This window comes from Polypterus senegalus, chromosome 11 (genome assembly GCF_016835505.1).
Source record: "Polypterus senegalus isolate Bchr_013 chromosome 11, ASM1683550v1, whole genome shotgun sequence".
Classification (NCBI taxonomy): domain Eukaryota; kingdom Metazoa; phylum Chordata; class Cladistia; order Polypteriformes; family Polypteridae; genus Polypterus; species Polypterus senegalus.
This window is the reverse complement of record NC_053164.1, coordinates 140362186-140387870: the sequence shown is the minus strand read 5'-3', so window position 1 is coordinate 140387870 and position 25685 is coordinate 140362186. Positions and strand designations below refer to the sequence as shown.

General features: G+C 39.4%; 1 long non-coding RNA gene across 1 annotated transcript; it reads left to right on the top strand.

Moving 5' to 3' along the window:
- The first annotated feature begins 258 nt into the window (after window positions 1-258).
- LOC120539817 lies at window positions 259-889 on the top strand. The gene is made up of 2 exons (XR_005635690.1): window positions 259-308; window positions 823-889. It is a non-coding gene; the product is annotated as an uncharacterized LOC120539817 (long non-coding RNA).
- The last annotated feature ends 24796 nt before the right edge of the window (window positions 890-25685 follow it).

Sequence of the window (25685 nt, the reverse complement as noted above, 5' to 3'; positions counted from 1 at the left end):
ACTCTTAAAACAATATTACATGTTTCATGCCCACCTCTCCTGCATTCTTCAAAAATTCTGCTTTTGAAGTTTTTTTTCAATTGAAATAAAGTGAAGTGATTGTCCTCGTGCATGTTTGTCAGTTTTAAGAACTTTATATCTATTTTAAATTCACCAGAGACACATAAGTATATTGAAGACCACAGAGGAACCTCCAGTTGTGTTTGGTCCTCAGGAGTTTACTTGTCTGTTTTGCTATAAAAGATCAGATTATGCAGACATCATCAGCCACTTACAGAGCCACAAAAGGACAGTAGTTGTTCATGGAGGTATGTGAAGTGCTCTAGAATATATCTTGTAACTTGTAAAATTTGATTAATTGACACTTTTAATACACTATAATGAAGCTAGATATTCACCTTAACAACATGATTTTATTTGACAAAATAGTATACTGTGTACATTTTAACCTTTTGTAAAGCTAGCTTTGAATAATTTTAAATTAATTAATTCATGACTGTGTATTAACAATTTTCTCTTTTAAAATATTTAGTAGAATATGACAAAGATTATACTACAAATACTTTAATTTTTCAGAATGTAAGTGTGGAATTACATTGCCTACAATTGACAGGCAACATATAGTATATTTTCATAAATTTTTAAAAGCATCATTGACAGAATCTTTAATTAGTTTGTTCTGTTTAAAAGAATAATAGGACAGGATTTGCTTGTTTTAACTCTATTAAATTTAAGGATTATCTGAATTTCTTTCGTTAAGTTTTAAATGTTTAGCAAAATAATTCTGAATATTAACCTTTTTTTTTCTTTGTACTGTTTCAGGTTTTAAAATATACAAGTGTTCACTGAACTGCCAGGGATCAGGCCAGTACCATTGCTGTTATTGTCAGAAAACAGTAGTTCATAAAGATCAGTTCCTCAGGCACTTGTCAGATTGTGGCAAAGGTCCTAAAGTGCTCCCTCTGCCCTTCATGCCCATGGCACCGGTCACCACCCAGCCTCTTCCCTCCATGCCCACAGCACCGGTCACCACCCAGTCTCTGTCCTTCGTGCCCACTGCACAGGTCGCCACCCAGTCTCTGCCCTCCGTGCCCACTGCAACAGTCACTGCCCAGCCTCTGCCATTTGAGTTCAAGTTCTTTGTTCTTGATCTTTGTTCAACTGTTCAGTCCCAGCATTTAAAAGTTTTAATGTTCTTTTTTATATCTTTGTTCATATGTTCCGTTCACTCAGTTTGAACCTCAGCCCAAATCTCCCAAAATTAGCATTTTAGCAGGACTGCTCCTTATTTACTCTGTTATTTCTGTTACCTAGTGATGACTGCTGTCCATTTGAGCTATTCTTCTTTAAAAAATTTGATCCTAATCGTTTTCACTAGACGGCACGGTGGCGCAGTGGTAGCGCTGCTGCCTCGCAGTTAGGAGTCGGGATGCTTCGGGTCCTCCCTGCGTGGAGTTTGCATGTTGTCTGCGTGGGTTTCCTCCCACAGTCCAAAGACATGCAGGTTAGGTGGATTGGCGATTCTAAATTGGCCCTAGTGTGTGCTTGGTGTGTGTTTGTGTGTGTCCTGCGGTGGGTTGGCACCCTGCCCAGGATTGGTTCCTGCCTTGTGCCCTGTGTTGGCTGGGATTGGCTCCAGCAGACCCCCGTGACTGTGTGTTCGGATTCAGCGGGCTGGAAAATGGATGGATGAATAGTTTTCACTAAGCTATTTTGAAAGAGCTGTGTAAATAATTCATAACGGCACAGCGGTAAAACATCCTCAAGGTTCTAAAATATTTGTAATGGTGTGCTAAGGTCTCATGTGTGAAGCCAAAGTCACTCCCTTCATAAATTATTTGTTCATTTAAAAGATGCTAGAGATTATATTATCTGATGTTCACTGTTTCTATACCTGTTCTATTACTAATAATTCTACTCCTGTAATCTGAAATGAATATCATTGTCATAAAAAGTGATGAAAGGCTCCAGCTAAATTTTGGTTAAGTAAAGTATCTTCTGTGTGATAAAATTATTAATTGGCACATTTTCAGAATTAAATTTTATTAATCCAGTTCTACAATGATATTCCATTTGCAAAGTTCATATCAACTTTGTTTTTAATATATATTAATATAATATAAATCAATTTTGACAAAACAATTTTTATCTGTAGTAAAATTGCCTCTAAAATAATGCCAGGTAGCTGGAAAGAACCACAGAAGAAGGTAATGTAAATATAAATATGCGTTGCTAGTATAAGACAAAACACACACACACATATCTCCTTTGCTAATCACCTCTTAAATTGGTAGAATCTACCCAAACAGATTGACAGCCGGGACTGCTCAGGGTAAGTGGATGACACTTTGCCAGTAGTAAGATGTAAATGTTGATTTCAAATAATAACGTGCTTTTTTTTTAGTATGCTCTCTACATCGCCACTGGATGAGCATTTGATTTCAGTCAGGTCAGTGGTTTAAGTGTAATATTTGTTTGAATATTGTGATTTTTTTTATTCATAGAATTTATTGTAATTTCCCGATTTACATTTTTTAGGAAGACATGCCAAAAATTAGAAGATGGTGGTCTCATCTCTTACTTCGCAAAGCCAGCATTAAAGGTGTGTAACTTTTCAAGCTTTTTTAAAGGGAAGAACAGTTATAAGAATTTGTCAGCTTACAGTATTTCTAATTTTTTTTTTTCTTCCAGCCAAGACATCAGTCTTCACTTTCCACACGAGAAGAAGGACATTCTGTGCCCCACAGGCAGTGCTTCGTAATTATCAGTTGAAAAGTTTTCTGACACTAATTTTATATATTAGAACTTCATAAAAAGACTTTGACCAACTGGTCACACAGCAGGTCTCCGGTGAGGTTGTCACTGACTTGTGTCTCTCGTCAGCCCTGTGGTGTGTCAGTGGCATTATGGGGGCAGAGAATGGTGGTCTTAAAAATGAGTGTTTTGTGTGCTTGTGCTCTAACTGATTTATTAAATGGCAATTATTTCTGCTTCCAGCAATTCCAGACAAGATAGGAAAGAGCAAGGACTTTTCTCCCCCACCCTACTTTTCCATTACTAAAGAATATGAAAATGTTGACTGAATTATTTATGCCAGTACAATCATATTCAGCATATTTATGGTTACATTTAGTTGTTAGCAAAGTGTACCTCACAAAGGCACAGTCCTGTCAGGTATGTAGTGAAATGATTCTTATGGCACAGCCAATGCCTTAAAGGTGATGACTTTCTTTTTCCTTTTCAATATCATTCAGAAATCAACCAGTCTAGAATGGAGTGATCGTTTGCTTAAGGTAAACACTTTCCATTATGTATAACTTTTTAGATGTAGCATTTCTATTGTAATATGTTTGGGTGAATGTTTCAGCAGTTTTTAAAGCATGCTTACTAAACTGGGAACAATTAAATTACATATTATTTTTTTATTATTTAGGGAGAAAAAAAATCCAAACCTACATGGCCCTGTGTGAAAAAGTAATTGCCCCCTTGTTAAAAAAATAACCTAACTGTGGTGTATCACACCTGAGTTCAATTTCTGTAGCCACCCCAAGGCCTGATTACTGCCACACCTGTTTTAATCAAGAAATCACTTAAATAGGAGCTGCCTGACACAGAGAAGTAGACCAAAAGCACCTCAAAAGCTAGACATCATGCCAAGATCCAAAGAAATTCAGGAACAAATGAGAACAGAAGTAATTGAGATCTATCAGTCTGGTAAAGGTTATAAAGCCATTTCTAAAGCTTTGGGACTCCAGCGAACCACAGTGAGAGCCATTATCCACAAATGGCAAAAACATGGAACAGTGGTGAACCTTCCCAGGAGTGGCGGCCGACCAAAATTACCCCAAGGCGCAGAGACGACTCATCCGAGAGGTCACAAAAGACCCCAGGACAACGTCTAAAGAACTGCAAGCCTCACTTGCCTCAATTAAGGTCAGTGTTCACGACTCCACCATAAGAAAGAGACTGGGCAAAAACGGCCTGCATGGCAGATTTCCAAGACTCAAACCACTGTTAAGCAAAAAGAACATTAGGGCTCGTCTCAATTTTGCTAAGAAACATCTCAATGATTACCAAGACTTTTGGGAAAATACCTTGTGGACTGATGAGACAAAAGTTTAACTTTTTGGAAGGCAAATGTCCCTTACATCAGTAAAAGGAACACAGCATTTCAGAAAAAGAACATCATACCAACAGTAAAATATGGTGGTGGTAGCGTGATGGTCTGGGGTTGTTTTGCTGCTTCAGGACCTGGAAGGCTTGCTGTGATAGATGGAACCATGAATTCTACTGTCTACCAAAAAAATTCTGAAGGAGAATGTCCGGCCATCTGTTCGTCAACTCAAGCTGAAGCGATCTTGGGTGCTGCAACAGGACAATGACCCAAAACACACCAGCAAATCCACCTCTGAATGGCTGAAGTAAAACAAAATGAAGACTTTGGAGTGGCCTAGTCAAAGTCCTGACCTGAATCCAACTGAGATGCTATGGCATGACCTTAAAAAGGCGGTTCATGCTAGAAAACCCTCAAATAAAGCTGAATTACAACAATTCTGCAAAGATGAGTGGGCCAAAATTTCTCCAGAGCTGTAAAGACTCATTGCAAGTTATCATAAGCGCTTGATTGCAGTTATTGCTGCTAAGGGTGGCCCAACCAATTATTAGGTTCAGGGGGCAATTACTTTTTCACACAGGGCCATGTAGGTTTGGATTTTCTTTTCTCCCTAAATAATAAAAAACATCATTTAAAAACTGCATTTTGTGTTTACTGGTGTTATATTTGACTAATGGTTAAATTTGTTTGATGATCAGAAACATTTTGTGTGACAATCATGCAAAAGAATAAGAAATCAGGAAGGGAAAATAGTTTTTCACACCACTATATATATATATATATATATATATATATATATATATATACACACACATATATATGTGTGTGTGTGTGTCCGGACACCATAACAGCCCCATCATTAAAAATGCTGCTGACATCACCATCATAGGCCTGATCACCACCAATGATTAAATGGCTTGCAGACAAGAGGTCTATCTGCTGACTCATCGGTCCCAGGACAATCTGACCTTTCATGGCCAAAAATTAAGGAGCAGGTCATAGACTTCAGAGAATGAATTAAGCTGTGGTTTGTTTTTGTGGGGTGCTGTAGAAATGGTGAGCTTGTTTAAATTTCATACAGTAACAATCACTGATGAATTGAGGAGAGAACAGCATGGTTTGCCTATTCCCAAGTTCACCAATGCCTTCCTGAGATGTCTCACATGTGCTGTCTGGAGTCCATCTTCACTGACGGCATCACATCCTGGTAGGGCACACACGCGAGGGTGGTGAAAGCCACAAACTATTACTGTCACCCAGCTGTCTTCTGTCCAGGATATCTAGAAGACATTTTGCTAAGATTATTACACACTCGGCCATCCTGCACAAGTGTTTTTCTTAATCCTCCCTTCTGGCAAATAGTAAAGAACCAATGGTGCTAAGTATGGCTTCAAAGAAAGTGTTTAGTTAAAGAGTTACTGAACAGCCAATCATAATAAGAAACGTAAGAAAAAGACTAGGTATAAATATTTGTAATATACCTGAATATATATCTCTACTGTAAATTGTATTCTATATCTTTGTTGTGTTTTATTATATTATCACTGTTCTGGAGAGGCATGTACAGTAAATAACAATATTATTGTACTGTATGCACACGACAATAAATACTGTATGTTTAATGATGAGATCACCTCGGGATAATTCCCTGCTGAAAGCGCACTGTAACTGATCCACTATTTATTATTATTAGTAATTGTAACAGTTTTTGATATTTATAAAAATTTTACAAAGACGACGACTCAAAGACAGCTTGAGTCTATGTTGGTATAAGTTGGGTCTTTCCAATCAACTTAAATGTTGCACAAAAAAGGTTTAAGAACAATCACGATTGTCTCAAACTGAAAAGTTAAAAAATGTAAAATTATGTAAAATCTACTGGCTGTCACATGCCTTTCAATTGATATGGAAATGACATCCAGTATTTCACACATGCAGCTTTTATTAATGAAAACGTTGATGGATCAAATCAATAAATAAATGACTGTTTCCTAAAATGTTTCCTTGTCAGTTTTAAAACTAAGTTTATATGTAGCGCTGTTTTTGAAAACCTTCTAAAAATAATGAAGCTTATTATTGTTTCACGTGTATAATTTGCTAGTGGGAATATGAAATACATTTATAGATTGAAAATCTATAGGTATGAGTTTCATGAGGTACATTCCGTTTGAAACACTGGATAGTAATAAGATTTGTTACTTTTACTATAATGTAACACTTCAGATGAAAACGTAATGAACAACCATTCAAAATAGTAAAAAAAAAAAAACAACATAAAACTGTACTTTATATCGGCGAAGTGTTAGAATCGTGAAAGAGCTTAGAATGATTTGATAGCATAAGCATGAAACTGGTAGTCATTTATGTTTGACCAGATAGAAAACTGTTGTAATTTGTACAACTACAGCATTCTGTACAACGAGCGCGTCAACACTGTCTCGCAGAGGGCATGATACGAGTGACGCTGGGAAAGGGCGTTATGATAAATTGCGTCATTACATGCGTGTGTACTATGTTGTGCTCTGAAGGGCGTTCCGTGACTGAAGCTATGGGCATTCCGTGATATGGAGGGCGTTCCGTGAGGTATTGCAGTCTACAGCGTGACTCTGTTGGACTGAACGGCTTTTCACATAATATCTATTCTTTTCCATCTGGGCTGGACCCAGTAGTTGAACTATGCTTTCACCCGTCTCTGCTAGGCGCCGATACTTTTACCATGTGTAGCGGCTTTAGAATGGTTTCTGATGCTTTAAGGGAAGACAGACACACCAATATTCGAATTCTGCCATTTATTCTACAAAACAAGCAGTAAGGGGCACACGCAGCGTCAGGCGCTTTCTCAGTCTCCTATAGCAAGCCAAACAATATGCCTAATTAGGCTGGATCTCCGTTAAACCAAACACTTTTATAAAATCCATTTCTGCCGACCAAAAGTGACGACAGAACATCAAAATACATTAATAACCATATTACGTGACGTTTTCATGCAGTTTCAGACAGAAAACACTAATTCAAAGCTTGTCAGCTTACACGAGAGACGGAGAGTACTGAGAAGCGCCTTACCTGCAAAAGCGTCATCAAATTTTTGCCAGGAGTCTGCTGAACACTGCATGTGCGTCCTATGGGTGTTACATTAATTAAAGCCCCCCCCCCGGCAAACAGGAACTACAGTATATACAAAAGATACAATGATTGCATTCACATTAAACAAAATTCACAATATATAAAACAGAACAATTCCAGTATATAAAAAAAATAGTTTTGAGAATGTTCACAAAAATATAACACATAATAAACTAACTCAGCCACACATGCAGACATGGCTCTGACGTGCGGGATACTAGACGCGTGTTTGTGGATACCGCCACCGTCTTTTTTAGAGCTTTTTTCCATTTAGTGTAGCCGTGTTTGGTGAATATGTCCTCGCGGTCCGAACTGGAAACACTAAATTTGCGGCAGGCAAAGCAAAAGCTGGCATCACGGACAACAAAATATTCAAGCCATGGTCGATACTGATACCAGCTTTCACTAAAACATTTGAGTGTCTTTGCGAATGCGCGCTTGGAATAATTAATTAAAATGGGCTGGGATGGGCTATCCATATTTAAGTCAGGCAGACCGAACAGTATATTTTGTTGAAGGCAGAGGTTTGGAGTATCCGACACGGGCGCAGAGCTGGAGGATTGTGTAGGCTTATCTACATCTTTTGGAGTGTCAGTTCCTGACGTAGGTGCGCTGTGCTTCGTGTTGGTAGCAGCGGTGCTGGGCTCAACCGTGAAGCCAGCAGCTTGCGGAGGGACAGAGGTTGAAGATGTCTGCTTTTTAATAAGCCAACTATGCATAGCCTTTGGTGTTACCAACCAGAAAATAAAAGAATGGTACGTATACACTGTTTTAATTAAAGAATGCGGTTATGCGGTCAACAGTTTCAAAATGTGCGGCGAAGTGAATTGTGAGCAGCACGGTGCCTGTCTAATTGGAAAGCAACTCCGTTTTGAAAATCAAATATTATTTTTCTGCAGAGTTTTCATTGGATAGACAGAGCATTTCGCAGGGTGGGCACGGCTTGTCTCGGGGTGCACACCCCCCTCGTGGTCACGGCTCTGATTACAACGAAGGTCAGCCAACTCCTCCTCCAGTTCAGCGACCCTGAGCTCGAGGTGCTGGATCAGCTGGTATCTCTTGTAGATGTTGCCCTCATGGACAATTGGCTCTTCCAAACCATCATCTAAAAAGTCCATCATCCAACAGGACTTGCATTGCACTGGCCTCATTATTAAAATTTGATTTGGGATTACTAAACTGCCTTACCTTTTCTTTTTTTCTTAAAATTAAATTTCTTCTTCTTTCAGCTGCTCCTTAACTTAAATAGTAACACTAAGATCTGCTACAGATATTTTCCACCTTTTTCCTTAAGCTCCTGTACTGTTCTCCTTCCCAGCTGCCTGCTATTTGTCTTTCTATGAGGTTAACTTTACTTTTCACTGTCTCTTCTAACTTTGCGCTCGTCTTACTTCACTCGCACTGTTTGTATTCCCCCGTATTAATGAACCAATACGCTGTCGCCCACTTAACTGGTCTACCTCTGGACCGCTAAGGACTGTTTAATCTAAAATAAACAAATAAATAAAACTTTACTACCTTATTTGCTCCTACTGCGTCTTAACGCCGGCCGCTTACCTGCGAACTGCTGAGCCTTCCACTTTTACTGCTTTGAAGTCAGCCGCGGCCTTTTTTTATTTTCCTTTAAACTAAGGAATCGCTGTTACGACGACGCGGTTATTTACTTACAAATGCCAATATCAGTTACTGCTGCTTTTCTACCCTGCCTCCTCGATGCTAATTCAAATACAGATAACAAGAACAGATAAAAGTACAAATAACGTTTCCAAGCGCACTTACAAACATTCAGCTACTTTTGCTCTTGTGCGGGCAAAAAAAAAACCCTTCTAAAGGGAAAAAAGCTTTAAAAATTCCCACACGGTTCCTTAGCGGCAACCAAAACCCAAGTTTTTAAGAGCAAAATGTATTTTTTTTATTTAAATCTCACACCACAGAACAAACCAACAACTCTCAACAGACTAGCGTTTGCAAAGTACACGTCAGCCACTTATTCATTAGCTGTGACAAGGAGTGTCATATTCAGGGAATGCACATCATCAATAACAAGTGGTTCAAAGATCCAGAGAGGAAATTGCATGGAAGGTATTCAAGATGTTGGTAATTATTTTCTTGGCAACTGCAGAGCATCAAAGTGCCAGCAAGCTGACAGCATGCTTCAAGCACATGAAACCATGAAGAGCAACATGTGGGTAAAGATTAATTTTCTACATTCACAGTTGAATTTCTTCAACACTCCACAGGGAATGCAACAAAATGTGTGGTTGGATTAGGTGAGCTACGCCAGGAAGGGCATCCGGTGTAAAATTTTACTCAGACTATATAATGATATCTTTAATTTCTTAAGGAATTGCACCCATATACTTATTAAATGTGACACCAAATAAAAAGCATGCAAAGCAGGATTACCATATTTTGTAAACACCATAATGTTTTAATATTAAATTAATTTTAAAATGTAAGCAAAGAAATGGCAGATTATTATGCAAATATTTATCACAAGTTAAGTTTATGGCATATCGATGCTTCAAGTGGTACTGGCACCTATTCCAGTTTCTATTTAGAGTACAGTGGAACCTCGGTTCATGACCATAATTTGTTCCAAAACTGTGGTCGTAAACTGATTTGGTCATGAACCAAAGTAATTTCCCCCATAGGATTGTATGTAAATACAATTAATCCGTTCCAGACCATACAAACTGTATGTAAATATATTTTTTTTAAGATTTTTTAGCACAAATATAGTTAATTATACCATAGAATGCACAGCAAAATAGTAAACTAAATGTAAAAACATTGAATAACACTGAGAAAACCTTGAACAACAGAGAAAACTAACACTGCAAGAGTTCTCGCTGTAGTGCTACTAACGGCTCGCTAAAACCACTTTTTTTTTAAATGAGTTTTAAGCACAGGGAAAAAAATGAACATTTGAAAAATCCTTAATTTAATAAACCACCAAAAAAAGTAATATTGCAACAATGCACACTACGAACCAATCTCTGTAAACAGTTGGAGGTTAAAATCCAATAGAAAAAAGTCTTCATTAAATACAACGAGGTTAAAACAATGCTCGGATCTGTCTCTTTAAAAACAAGCCATCTAACCGTCTCTCTCTCGCCCTCTCGCATGTGTATGTCTCTCTCTCTCTCTCTCTCTCTCTCTCTCTCTCTCTCTCTCTGCACAGGGAGAGACTGAACGCATGTGGAATCATCGGCGCGCACAAACCAAAAGGGAAACTGGCTTGTTCGTATACCGAGTCTGTGGTCGTGAACAGATGCACAAATTTGGCAAATTTTTGGTCGTAAACCGATTTGTACATGTTCCGAGACGTTCGTGAACCGAGGTTCCACTGTACCAGCAATGTTTCTTAGTGTACAGGTGAGTACCAAACCACAAACCCCTTCCTTCGAATGCTAGTGTATCACCATAAATGGAGTGCCTCCAGTAATTCAGGTCCACTTCAAGCACTGAGGCCTATGAACACATGAGATCAACAGGTAGTTCAAATGAAGGGGAGCATCTCTTGTTTTAGGTACTAAATTGTTATTTTGCTATAGATAGGTTTATTTGTATATATTGACTAATGTTGTATTTCTATTTCATTTTCATATTATTTTAATTTAGAGTGAATAACTTGATACTTCTATATATGTATTCATGTTTTCTAAGTAGCAGCTATGTTTTCATGGTATAAGTACCAACTATATGTTACCAACACTGAACTCTTTTCACTGGTTGAGATGTCTAGTATGCGGGACCGAGTGTGACCAGGATTATGGTGTAAGACAGGGAGACACAGACACAAAAGGGTTGGATTTTTGCAAAAATAAAATGAAATTTTATCTCCTCGTGCACATAAAGAAAAACAAAAATAATGTCATGTGGCAAATATATATCAATATCACAAAGGACACACAAAACAGTTTTAAATCGGAGCCCAAAAAACTATTTACAGTATTTACAGTGCTGACTGAAAGTCCCAAACAAAAATGAAAAATGCATACAAATTAATGAAACCCATATGCAAAAATCAAAAATAAAGCTGTTTTCCTCAGCTGTAATCCAAGTCAGGAAGCAGCTCCTCCAAATTGTGTATAATACAGGGTTTACCAAAAACAAGAATATTCAAAATACAGAAAAAGAAAAAATGTACTGTATATACAAAAATAGTGCACTGTTAACCACAATCCAATAAATACCTCTACCAAGGCTAATCCAGAGATATTTACATAAGAAGAAAAATATTTATAAAAATCAATGCACAAGCAGTAGTGCTTGGTAAACTGAAGACGGTTTTACCAATTACCCCACTCTCTCTGCATGATCTAACCAGAATAATCCTATTAGATGCCGGAAATTCCCTTTTGTATTCATCGTCCTTGCACCAACCAATTAAACCAAGTAGATATTGCTGCAGACCGGAGTAAAATGGGCATGAATGTCATTTTTGACTTCAGCCAATCATATATTAAATTTGTGTATGTCAGGCACTAATCAGCCAATTGCAAATTTAAATGTCGCGGTCAATCTCCTTTTTATTCAACAAATTGCCAATAGGTGTTATTTATCATTCATGTTCCACTTTAGCCAATTACCTTATGGATACGTAAAAAAAAAAGGTGGGAGTAATTTCTAAAGGTGGACATGTAAGATAATTTCTAAAGGTGGACGGTCAAGAAAAAAAAAAAAAAAACTTCCCAAAACTCCAAGACTACGGAAAGGACTCCTTTTTGCTCTCTGCGGGAGTAGGAAGGCTGCTCGCATCATGAAGGGGATGGGGGAAAGCCCTCTGGAGCCCCATTTCCGGAAGAGTCGAAACTGTTGGAGAGCCTAATAGGGTCAGGTCTCTTGGGGATCGGAACTGGTGTGGTGCTGGGGCGTTGCCCGCTGCAGGGCAGCACTTGAGTCCCAATTTGAGATGTTCCCAGAAAAAGCTGTTTCATCTCGCAGGGCACCCTGGATATCATTGAGAGGAGTCGCAGTGCACGGCTCAATGGCAACTCTGGTCTGTACCGGGAACTGAGAAGGACATCTGCAAGGGCTCTGAGGGCAGATAAAGAGGCGTTTGTTAGAGGAATCTGTGAGGAGGTGACACATCATCTGTGGTCTAGCAAGCCACATCCTGCTTACAGAGGAATCGAAGCATTACGCAGATCTGAATCTGTTCCTTGGAAAGTTGCAGTCAGGGCAGCTGATGGAACAGTTCTTACTGATGACACTGCAGTTGTGACCCGCTAGGCTGGCTACTTCGAGCATTTGTTCAAAGCTTATCCTCCGGCTGGGATGTTGGATATCTCTGGGTCCACGGCTCTTGAGGCTGATCCTCCAATTAGCTGTGAACCACCCAATCTCACTGAGATTACACAGATGGTGAACCAGCTGAGGGGGGGAAAGGCAATCCGGGGGTGAACTTCACCAGGCTGGTGGTAAGGCTGCCTTCCTGGCATTGCAAACGATCTTTGCTTACATTTGGGAGACTGGCATCATCCCAACTGACTGGAAAACAGGACTTGTCGTCCCTATCTGGAGAGGGAAGGGTGATTGCCTGGATTGCAACAACTACAGGGGGATAACACTGCTCTCGGTGCCAGGTAAGGTCCTTGCTAGGGTCATGCTTAATAGGATCTGTGATCACTTGCTCACCTACCAGTGACTGGAACAGTCTGGTTTTATGCCTAAGAAGTCTACCATTGACCGCTTCCTGGCACTGAGGGTTCTCATGGAGCGCAAACGTGAATATCGGCAGAGTTTCTTTGCAGCCTTTGTCATTTTTGCAAAGCATTCGACTCTGTTGATCGAGCTGCCCTGTGAGACATCTTGAGGAATCATGGGATTCCCTCAAGGTTGCTGGATATCATGGCCAGCCTGTACACTGGTACTGTGAGTGCTGTGCAGAGTAGAGGCAGGACCTCTGTGTTTTTCCCAGTTGATTCTGGGATTTGTCAGGGGTGTGTTCTTGCTCCTACTCTGTTCAATGCTTGTATGGACTGGGTGTTGGGAAAGGTCGTGGGGTCCAGCGGCTGTTGGGCATCTGTTGGTGAAGAAAGGTTCATGAATCTTGACTTTGCTGATGATGCTGTGATCTTCGCGGCGTAAATGAAGGCTCTAATTGGGGCGCTTGAGAGACTGAGCGAGGAGTCTGAGTGTATGGGCTTTCAAGTGTCCTGGATAAAAACCAAGATCCAGGCCTTTAATGACCTCTTGGGCACAGCCATCAGCAGGTAATTCTGTTTGCGGAGAGAGTGTTGACCTTGTTGAGAGGTTTACTTACCTCGGCAGTGACATTCGTGTCTCTGGTGACTCTTCCTATGAAGTCAATAGATTGATTGGGAGAGCTTGGGGGTCATGAGGTCGTTGGAAAGGGGTGTGTGGCGCTCCCGATATCTATGCAAAAGGACGAAGGTCCAAGTCCAAGTGTCCTGGTGCTTTTTGTCTTGCTATATGGTTGCGAGACATGGACACTATCCAGTGACCCGAGACAAAGATTGGACTCCTTTAGTACTGTGTCTCTCAACATAACAGCAGCTCTAGTGAGTTTATTGCCTGTGGATCTCGTATTCAAGTTTTTTTTAGCTGTATTATGATTACAAATCAAATTGAATATTACAAATCACATACTTGACACTCTCACGTTCATGTATTAGGGAACAGACAACTTAAAGAAAGCTGGCAATAAAATTGTGACTTTAAAGAATCCATTGGCTGTCTCTACATGTTATCAATGTTAAATGTAAGAAACACAGTTATCATAGTGCTAATAGTCACATTTCAATTATTATTTTATAATGACGTTTGCTATGTTAAATGATCTGTGAAGAGCAAATATTATGCCTTAAAAAGAGTAATAATTTTGACTGTGCACCTGTTAATCAGGGTATTCAATTATTTGACTTAATTGGATGTTTATTACTTTTGGGATTTTAAATACCTCTTTAAGATCATCAAATATATATTTATTATCTCTCTCTCTCTCTCTCTCTCTCTCTCTCTCTCTCTCTCTCTCTCTCTATATATATATATATATATATATATATATATATATATATACTAGCAAAATACCCAGCGCTTATGAGAAGTAGTGTGTTAAAGAAGCAATGAAAAGAAAAGGAAACATTTTGAAAATAACGTAACCTGATTGTCAATGTAATTGTTTTGTCACTGTTGTGAGTGATGAGTGTTGTTGTCATATATATATATATATATATATATATATATATATATATATATATATATATATTTACACACACACACACATAAACATATATATATATATACATATCTATACATATACACATATATACATACATATATATCTACATATAAACACACACATATATAAACATATATATACATATACATACATATCTACATATATACACACACAGCTATTTCAGTATCAGTGCAGTACGCTGTTTGTTAAAAGCGGTTGACTCCCGCTCTTACGTGCAATGACAAATCAAATCATTCAGTTGTCTTTGCTCATATGTCATTTTAGAGCTGGACGCCTGGCATCTTTTTTTGGCCACAAGTTCGTTTCTGTTTGGTGTGAGGTTCTGTGTTGTGGAGATTCTCAGGATGGATTGCAGTTGCTCATCAGTGAGGTGACTCCTGTGTGCTGTTTTGTTAGTCTTTATCACTGAGAAGAGCTTCTCACACAGATATGTGCTACCAAACATGCACAAGGTTCGAGCCGCATGTAGACGGACTTTTTTTGTTCTTCAAAGTCACCAAAGCACCGTGCAAACTCAGTGCTAATAACTCTACCATGGCTGCATTATGGGATCTGTAGTTTATTGTGTTACCAGCGCTTCATATACCCGGGCTTTAATAACAATAATACAGTATATAAAAGTTATATAAGAGTTTGACACATATGGACTAAATAGAACTTGAAAAGATATATTTTTTCAAATGTGATCGCGCAATTCAGATAGAGTTGACGCGCACTACAGCCTGCATGCCTCAATGAGTCATCCTCCCCTCGCTCTTACTTTTTTACCGTTCATCTAATGAATACACTGAGTATGGCTTTACCAAAACAATCATTGATGGCGAATAAAGTATCCATTATTCGAGTAAGTAGGCGGGATATATATATATACATATATATATACCAGCGTATCGCAGCGGAGAAGTAGTGTGTTAAAAAAGGTAGAAAAAGAAAAGGGAACATTTTAAAAATAACGTAACATGACTGTCAATATACAGTATTTGTTTTGTGAGTGTTACTGAGTGTTGCTGTCATCAAGGATTTGATTATCATTATTTCTTTCAATCAGGTTCGTATTTGTAGGATGTGTTGTGTTCAAGTTACATTCCGTGTTTGTCAATCGTTGTAAAGATGACAGGTTTCATTCATCGATTCGTTTCTTACTGCATCAATAAACAGCTCGTCTTCTTCTTTATCTGACACCTGACACACTGCATGCACGGGTTTTTTACACTGTCTTCCTTTAGCGGGACATTGACTTTTTCCACCGTGTGCTTTGTTTCCACAGTAGCTGCATTTATGAATATGCTTATCAGGCGCTTCATATTTTTGCTGCCTTTTCAATTGTGTAATTCGGTTTTGTTCAGCTCTTTGGAACTGTTGCTTTTTATCTGTGCACTGCGTCAGTTCACGTGAGCCGCTTCGGTGTACATGCATCGAAGGTTCCCAGCTGTGCTGGTGCCATCTCGTGCTATGTCCATAGCTTTATTTAATGTTACCTTAGTCCTGGCACTTAAAACTTTCTCTCACAGTTTCGCTGAGTTTGTGTCAAACACCACCCTGACCATCTCATCTTCCTCTCCATAAGCACAGTCCTTCACCCATGAATATTTACCCGTGGCAGTTTGCTATTGGATTGCCGCTGATGGACGGCCTTATATGGGCAGGCACTGAATTACAAACGCCAGCGGCAGCCTGTCTATGAACTTAATTTAAAGTGTAGGTTTACATCGTGCTTTGTTTCAAGTAGCAGAACTCATGAATATGGTTGTATATGTCACTTTCGCGCTTCTTATTGTTTAGCTGCCTTCTCAATTATATAATGCATGTTTTCTTCAGCGCTTTTTTGAGGTCTTCCTGGTTTTCTATGTACTGCGTGATTACGTGGGAGGCGTGATGATGTCACACGAAACTCCGCCCCACGGCGTTGAAGCTCATCTCCATTACAGTAAATGGAGAAAACTGCTTCAGTTATGACCATTACGCGTAGAATTTCGATATAAAACCTGCCCAACTTTTGTAAGGAAGCTGTAAGGAATGAACCTGCCAAATTTCAGCCTTCCACCCACACGGGAAGTTGGAGAATTAGTGATGAGTCAGTGAGTGAGTCAGTGAGTGAGTGAGTGAGTGAGTGAGGGCTTTGCCTTTTATTAGTATATATATATATATATATATATATATATATATATATATAATTCACTAAGGCAAGACACCCATGGAAAACACGCCGGAAGGCGTGGATTCACTAACGCCGACAAGTAAGACACCTATGGCATGCAGGAGGAGCCACGCCCACTAATTCCAAGACCATTGGATACGTCGACAACTCGCAGAGCCACGCCCACCAATTCGGACGCGACGACGCAGAAAGAACGGCGTCATTTATATTCGCCTGTCGTAGAGGCCTCATGTACCTCCAAGCCACCTTGACTGTTCATAGAAGCATGTTTCTCGCCATATGCAGCGTGTAAAACGGTTTGCGAGGACATGCGTCTTCTTCACTCACGTACAATTAATTATATGCTGTGTCTTTCAAGAAGTGTTCAACCATCAATAAATAAATAATAGTAATGCGGCATTTGTTATGCCACGGGTTCACTATTGTGTTGTATTTTGCTCTCTCCAGAGTTCCATCTTTTCATTCACTTACTGTTGTATTCTCACACCAACCCGTTTTAGACAACCGTGTCTTTCCATTGACCGTGTGTCTACCCGGCGCAGAGAGGCGTGGGTAAGCCGTTGAACCCCATTCGGGCCGCAAACCGTGGAATTCCCACTAAGTGCGACTCATACGCTCCCACTGGTTATGTCCCTGCCCTTTGTACACACCCTCCTCCCACCTCGCTACTACTACCGTGGTCGGGTGTCTTGGTGGATTATATATAGAAAAGCAGCCAAAACTGCACAGAGCAATGAAACGTCTACGGGAGTAACAGGTGCATCTGGACTGTGTTAAACGACAACGACTCAAGTGACGAGTTGGAGGTGGGCACATGAGCGGGCAGTGCATACTGAACGAGAAATCAGCAGATTAGCATGACGGAGGGAGCTGAATGGACGTCCTTCTCCTCTCCTCCCGTTCCACACTCCGCGCCGTGCACCCCCATCCCTCCGTCTGGCAGGAGAAGGCGCGATGGCGATCTGCCAGTTTTCAGTCACGGACGATTGTGTGTTGGTTCGTTCCGTGCATTGTTACAATGTTGCTTTTCTTGCTGATTTATTACATTACCGATTTTTCAAATGTTAATTTTCTCCCTGTGCTTAAAAATCATTAAAAAACCGGCCTGATTATGGTATATGGTATGCCGCGGTTTGGCTAGTAAAACATATTACCTATTCAAAAGATACATTTAGAGATTAAATCATGACAGATGTTTGTTCATATCTCATTTAGCCTCCATTTAACTCCATCAGGTCCTAGTGGTGTGCTAAACACATCAGCCTGTCTTTAGGGTCTCTGAGATTGGAGGAGGCCAGGAGTCCAACTGTACAGTAGGCACTGATGTGCTTCAGCATCACAACTGTTATCAAAATAGAGATGGCAGATATTTCGAGAAGGGTATTGCTGCAGACGCAGACCGGAGACATTATGGGCGGATCTGAAGACGGGATAACTGTAAATGGAAGTGGATATTATTGGCTAATTCAGAATTTCAACGAATGAGATTGTTGTTATAGTATTACAATCAATAACTCACTCAACGTTTGAAGTTGTCTATCAGTGTCACTTCCACCAATCTTTTCACAGTTAGTGATCCCTACCGCTTTGGGGTTCCGCCTCATATGGTTTCCTTTTAAATAGCCTTGCACAGTACTAAGCAACGCAACTCTGTTAAAGAAAAGAAGACAAAGACGAAGCAGCAGCGAAGAAACTCTATTAGACCAAAGAAGAAGCGACGAAACGAATTGTTTGTTATTTCTGACAATGGAAGTAACTTTGCTTCTAAATTAAAACGTATGAAATTTGCAATTGCTAAGTTTTCTTCGTGTTTTTTTAAATAACTTTTTGTTTCTTTGTTGTGATTGTACGTTTGTATAAATATTAATATTTATTGGATTCACGTTTGTATTAATAATCATTTTCGCTGTAGTAATTGATGCATATTCAGTGCTTGAAGTGGTCCGCCACTCAGCGGTGCCGGCAACTCTTCAAACACCGCAAGGCAAGTTTCACGGAGAACATCCACCCATACCCACCCCCTCTCCGGTGCTCAGTGGAATGCTAGTAGATCACCGCCAGTAGTTTGGCTCCCTATTAACTCTGTGCATATTTACATTTGTGAGATGTTCAATTAAAACGCTGTAATGTTATTTTACATTTTTTTTAAACAGGATCATATCACGATCAAAAATACCACAGACATTCTGTCTGTACTTCAATCTTCAAATGTGTTTTTGTGCCCTTTCTGTCATCCGCGACTGTTTAATTCTTCACGCTTGTATATACGAGCAAATGAACACTTGCGAGATCACCGCAGAACAGCAGTTTCCTACGGAGGTACGTGTATCGCACTTTTCCCATTAACTCAGGCTGGGTAATCTTTAAACCAATTTATCAAGGAGTTAAATTTTCTGTATTGATAATTACCGCATGGTGTCCAGTCCTTTCTTTTAATCTCATTTGGACGTTTTTCAGCCACTTTATTTATGCACAGAATAAGAAATGAGACAATCCCAGAAGCAACACAAATGAGAAAGATATCTAAGAAAATACTGGAAAGTAGACTGAGGTGGTTTGAATTTGTAATGAATAGAGATAATGTGTATGTGGGTCAAAAGATGATAAAAATGGAAGTACAGGGGAAGAGAAAGCTAGTGAGGCCATAAGCAGAGATGGACTGATAAAGTAAAAGAATATCTGAAGGGCAAGGGTCTCACTGGGGAGTAAGTTCAGGGCTAAGCTGTATGGAGAGTGCTGATCAAGCACATCGACCCCACATAGAAGTGGGAATTGATGATGATGAAGAAGACATTGTTTGGCACTTGCAGCCCTTTAACCAGCAGTAGTGTCATATTTTTCTGTCGTATTTAAAATACTGCAGTGGTTGATGTAGTTTGCTGTGCTGTTAATAACAACAGACAATATTAGGAGAACAAACCTGCAATCTACATTAGCTCAATATAAATTAGTATTTTCAGTTTTATTTTAAGATGTAAGTTGGCTGAAGAGTATATAGGTTATACTTCATGTCTGTACATAGAACCATGTCTATTTTCAGTAAACTGTTAAAACAGTTAAAGTGTTTTTAAAAATAGGTTTGCTGTTTCAGTAATTGCTCTTTGCCCTGGCCTGCTAGTCTGGTTAGGGTCACAGATGAGCACCAGATACCACGGATATTAGATGGGTAAAGTCTAAGACAGAAAGCTAATTTATCACAGATGTGTATATACTGTATTAACTGGAATGATGCATGATGTTACATTTTTTCCTTTCCAGTTGAGTTCCTTATGTTGGAGCTCTTGGAACAATGTGTCTAAATTGTAATACCAAGTAATCGGCCATGTTTTGGCACCATCAATTTTAACAGACTTTCTTGGTAGTTTTCTGCAGGTGATGCATGACATTTCTAAACTGTTAAGACTTTCGAGAAATGGGCAGTGCATCACTTAACTGTATGACTGACTGACAGTTGTGATCTACATAGGACCTTTTCAATGTAATTACATGTGACATTTATATATTTTTTTCCTTTCAGCAAACTTGCGACAAGAATATCTGCTGACAATTGGATATTAATGAAAAATAAGGTAAATTGCATACAACCATTTGTTAAACTTGTAATTTCACTTGTAGTTTTGGACTTTCACATGTGTGTTTTTTCCTTCCTCCTTTTCATAGGACATACAAAAGCAGCCTAATGGTTCAGTAGACTGTGGAATTTACAAACCGGATTCCAAAAACGTTGGGACACTAAACAAATTGTGAATAAATACTGAATGCATTGATGTGGAGATGGCAAATGTCAATATTTTATTTGTAATAGAACGTAGATGACAGAACAAACGTTTAATCCGAGTAAATGTATCATTTCAAAGGAAAAATATGTTGATTCAAAATTTCACGGTGTCAACAAATCCCAAAAAAGTTGGGGCAAGTAGCAATAAGAGGCTGGAAAAAGTAAATTTGAGCATAACGAAGAGCTGGAAGACCAATAAACACTAATTAGGTCAATTGGCAACATGACTGGGTATAAAAAGAGCTTCTCAGAGTGGCAGTGTCTCTCAGAAGCCAAGATGGGTAGAGGATCACCAATTCCCACAATGTTGCGCAGAAAGATAGTGGAGCAATATCAGAAAGGTGTTACCCAGAGAAAAATTGCAAAGACTTTGCATCTATCATCATCAACTGTGCATAACATCATCCGAAGATTCAGAGAATCTGGAACAATCTCTGCGTAAGGGTCAAGGCCGTAAAACCATACTGGATGCCCGTGATCTCCGGGCCCTTAAACGACACTGCACCACAAACAGGAGTGCTACTGTAAAGGAAATCACAGAATGGGCTCAGGAATACTTCCAGAAACCATTGTCAGTGAACACAATCCACCGTGCCATCCGCCGTTGCCAGCTGAAACTCTACAGTGCAAAGAAGAAGCCATTTCTAAGCAAGATCCACAAGCTCAGGGGCCTCATGTATAAACGGTGCGTACGCAAAGAAATGTTGCGTAAGAACTTTTCCACGTTCAAATCGCGATGCATAAAACCTACACTTGGCGTAAAGGCACGCACTTTTCCACGGTACCTCATGTCTTGTCGTACGCAAGTTCTCCGCTCGGTTTTGCAGACTGGCGGCACCCAGCGTCAAAGCAATGCTACTGTTCCTGTGTGATTACTCATTATTTTCATGACGCGGCTTTATAAATACACAGAAACTAACCGCATATTGTTTATTAGTGTAATACATCTGATTGTAATTAACTCGTAACAATATAATGGTCCAGGGAACAGCCATAGTATTCCAAATACCATAACTGCTTTAGCGTTGTTACTCTCACTTCTTCTTCTTCTTCTTTCAGCTCCTCCCGTTAAGAGTTGCCACAGCGGATCATCTTTTTCCATATTACTCTCACTGCACGACTCGGAGTATTTATATCACTGTTTCTGAGTGTGAATCACAGCAGCAGCTGATCGGAAGAGAATTATCGGTATACAGCTTTAAGGACACGCTACCTCAGCCACTGCAAAATGTTTTAAAGCCTTTCCTGTACGGACCTCGCGGTTCAGAAACAGTTTAATCCCAAGAACTTTAAATGCATTCAATCAATTGCTCCTTGAAGAACGGTTTGTACTTATAAGTACCATCACCCCACTGTAAACTTGCACTACAGTTATAATATCTCACAACCTGAGCCACTTTATAAAGCGCGTATTTACATATGATGACGATATCATTTTAAGGTGAAATGCAGCAAAATATGTTTGTTAAATTATACACATAAAACTTTAACTTCATTTAAATAATCTATATTCTTCACTGGGAGTGTCGTGAAGGATAGAATAATTAAACATGTACTACGAAGATATTTCAATGTTCCTTAAACGTTTTGAAGAATCGGCGCTAAGCTTACAGATGGCTTAACTTCTATTACAGAGCTGATTGTGTGGCGATCGGTTACTTGGGGAAAGAAAAGCAAGGACTCTTGGGGCGGCCACGCCAATATATATTGAATATAAAACAGAAAGAAAATAACAACACAGCTAAAAACGCAGCGACAAATTTCGACAAAAGATAAATGCTTGTCATGAGCACGAGGCTCATGAAACACATGTTTAATAATGTGCTTTAGCTCCTATCATCATGAAAATGACATCGCGTATACATCTCAGTATTTTAGTTATTCAGAGAGCTGTAATATCACGAATGTAATGGACTCTGTGTCCAGTTGGAGGAAGAGAGCCAGTTTAAGAAGCAAGTAGTGATTCACACACATAGATCACATACGAGTAGAAGATCAAATACAAAACAAAGCATTTAACGTGCTACTTTAATTACGATGTAATTTTGAGAAACTGGTTAATTAAACGATTTTAAGATGAAGTTTATAATGTTCTACTAAATGACAAAATAAACTACGTGATTAAAGTGGAAAATTCGAGATTAAAGTTGACATTTCGTGCTTTTTCCCCACCGTGTGCCTTTTTTCTCTGTACCCTAATAAGCTTTCATATGACACTCAGACAGTGGGCTTACAACTCTTCTTTTCACGGCAACTTTGATATGTGACTTCTTTTTTATTTCCGGCATTGTGCGATTTTGTGAATGTGAGCTTTCAAGTTTCTCCAACACTCTATGTCACTCGACCAACTTCCTTTTGTTGATTATACCACGGTTTATTTGAACAAATAGTATGTTTTTCCTTTGCCTCCACTTGGTATTCGCTGAAATTCTTATATTTCCCCGTGCTTTTCCCATTGTCTTTTCACAGAAGGCTGCGCTTAAGGGCGATTTATATTGATTTGCATATTCAAATAGGCGTAATTCTGGGAGGATTTGGGGCGTTACAAAATGCGCGTGCACGAGCGTTAGTTTTCACGCTGATCGGGATTTATGTAACGGAAGAACGTGGAAGTTGGAGTACGCACAGATTCCTGCATCTGGATTTTTCTGTGCGTAAGCACATTTCGGCTTTTGTGCTTACGCCATGTTATAGTGCGAGTTCTACGCACGGCGTTATACATGAGGCCCCAGGCGTTGTCACTGGGCCAGGGATCATTTAAAATGGAGTGTGGCAAAATGGAAGACTGTTCTGTGGTCAGACGAGTCACGATTCGAAGTTCTTTTTGGAAATCTGGGACGCCTTGTCATCCGAACCAAAGAGGACAAGGACAACCCAAGTTGTTATCAACGCTCAGTTCAGAAGCCTGCATCTCTGATGGTATGGGGTTGCATGAGTGGGCAGCTTGAATGTCTGGAAGGGCACCATCAATGCAGAAAAATATATTCAGGTTCTAGAACAACATATGCTCCCATCCAGACGTCATCTCTTTCAGGGATTGCATGCATTTTTTAACAAGATAATGCCAGACCACATTCTGCATCAATCACAACATCATGGCTGCGTAGGAGAAGGATCCGGGTACTGAAATGGCCAGTCTACAGTCCAGATCTTTCACCTATAGAGAACATTTGGCGCATCATAAAGAGGAAGGTGCGACAAAGAAGGCCCAAGACGATTGAACAGTTGGAGGCCTGTATTAGACAAGAATGGGAGAGCATTCCTATTTCTAAACTTGAGAAACTGGTCTCCTCGGTCCCCAGAAGTCTGTTGAGTGTTGTAAGAAGAAGGGGAGATGCCACACAGTGGTGAAAATGGCCTTGTCCCAACTTTTTTGGCATTTGTTGACACCATGAAATTCTGAATCAACATATTTTTCCCTTAAAATGATACATTTTCTCAGTTTAAACTTTTGTTCCATGATTTATGTTCTATTCTGAATAAAATATTAGAAGTTGGCACCTCCACATCATTGCATTCAGTTTTTATTCATGATTTGTATAGTGTCCCAACTTTTTTGGAATCCGGTTTGTACATGTTGATGGTATTTAATTATTAATTATAGGTTTTATTTAACCTTTCATTTGTGTTTAGATTGTTTGTGATTTCAGCACTTTTTCTCTTGTTCTCTGTTTGTATGCACTTTATCTATCTGACCATGGAGGAACCCTTGCATTTTACTGCTGTAAGTCCTTTAAAGATGCTGATATATACATTTCTTTCTTCATATGTTGCATACTTTTAACCATGGCATTCACTGATTTATCCTTTTTTATCTTAGGATGACATGCCTGCAATTAGAAAGTGGTGGTGTTTGGTTGTTCTGGAGAACAGCTCGTATGGGTGGTAAATATTCAGTGTTTCCTTTCTGTTTTGTTAACAATTTATCCCATTTTATGTGGTCATGTCCTATGGTCTGGTTTAGTGGGTACCAAATGACCTGTGCCTTCTTAGAATAATTTGCAGATATTGGTACTTGCTCTGAGTGTACCATTGCTGAGTGCTGGTGTGTGTACCCTGCTTTTGGTGATGCTCCTTTTTGGGATGCTTGGACAATCAACTCGCATCCAACCAGGGGAAAACAGTTCAAATAAGCTTGGAATTTAAAATTTTTTAATGTCTAAATGAGGTCATATAGTGTTACTTTAAATACACCAGTGTGTGTTTTAGTGTATACAGGTAAACTTTTACTGGCACTCTTTTTTCTGTTAAATGAATAACATCAATATTTTAATGTCTAAAAGTCAGGACCAAGAAGATCATGGCAGCAGTGAACTCATTGAGGAATATACTGATACAGCCACACCAAGGTATTAATATACAACTTAGTCTACCACTGTGGTTTGATACTTGGTTCAACTTGAGTAAAAAGCTTAAAATTGTTCATGGTATGAAGGATTGTCATAAGCTTTGGGACCCATTGTCACATGGGGAGTGTTAGACTGGTTATTTTGATTATTAGAATAAAAATATCTTGAAAGCTTTTCTGTGACTTGCATATTACTTTAGCCAGTGTCTTGACTGGAGCAATCATAATACTCTGAAGTAATGGATGTATTCAGAAAAACTATTGAGAGCACATCCAACAGGAGTTTTTGTAGTGATCCACATAGTAATCCTCACAGTTTCAACTGTCTTCCAATGTGTCCACTTTTCTGAGGAAACACAACTGTTCAGACCAAAACCAGACCGCTTGCATAAGACAAATACTTCATGTGACAGTCTGATGTATTTATTTGTGTGTGTCCACAGTGTAGGAGAGCAGGCTGGCTGTGTGGCTGCAGTAGGGCAGCTGACTGAAGAACAAGTGGCTCAGGTTTTTGCAGCTGCAGAGATCAGCAGGGCCTATAGGAGGACTCAACATGAAAAACTGTTAGAGTTTATAATAAAGGACCATGGAACAGATGATCACTTGCTGGTAACTTAGTTCAGATGACAAGTAAAACTTTGGTATTGTAATCTATCTGGCAGCAAAGAGCTAAGATGACTTTATAGTGCCAAACATTTGTATTTTCTTGTCCAACAGACTGTTGTATCTCGTAAGGTATCATCCAAAGGGTTAAAAAATTATGAAAATCCTAAAGGTCACCGGGTAATGACTTATATAGAAGACGAGGAACTGATAGATGGCCTCTACAACTTCTTGGATGAAGTGCTGTCATGAGTTGTAGGCACTTTTGAGAGGATTGACAGAGTTCACATCATTCTGGATGTGCTGATGCCAGAGGTTAATTAGCCTTCA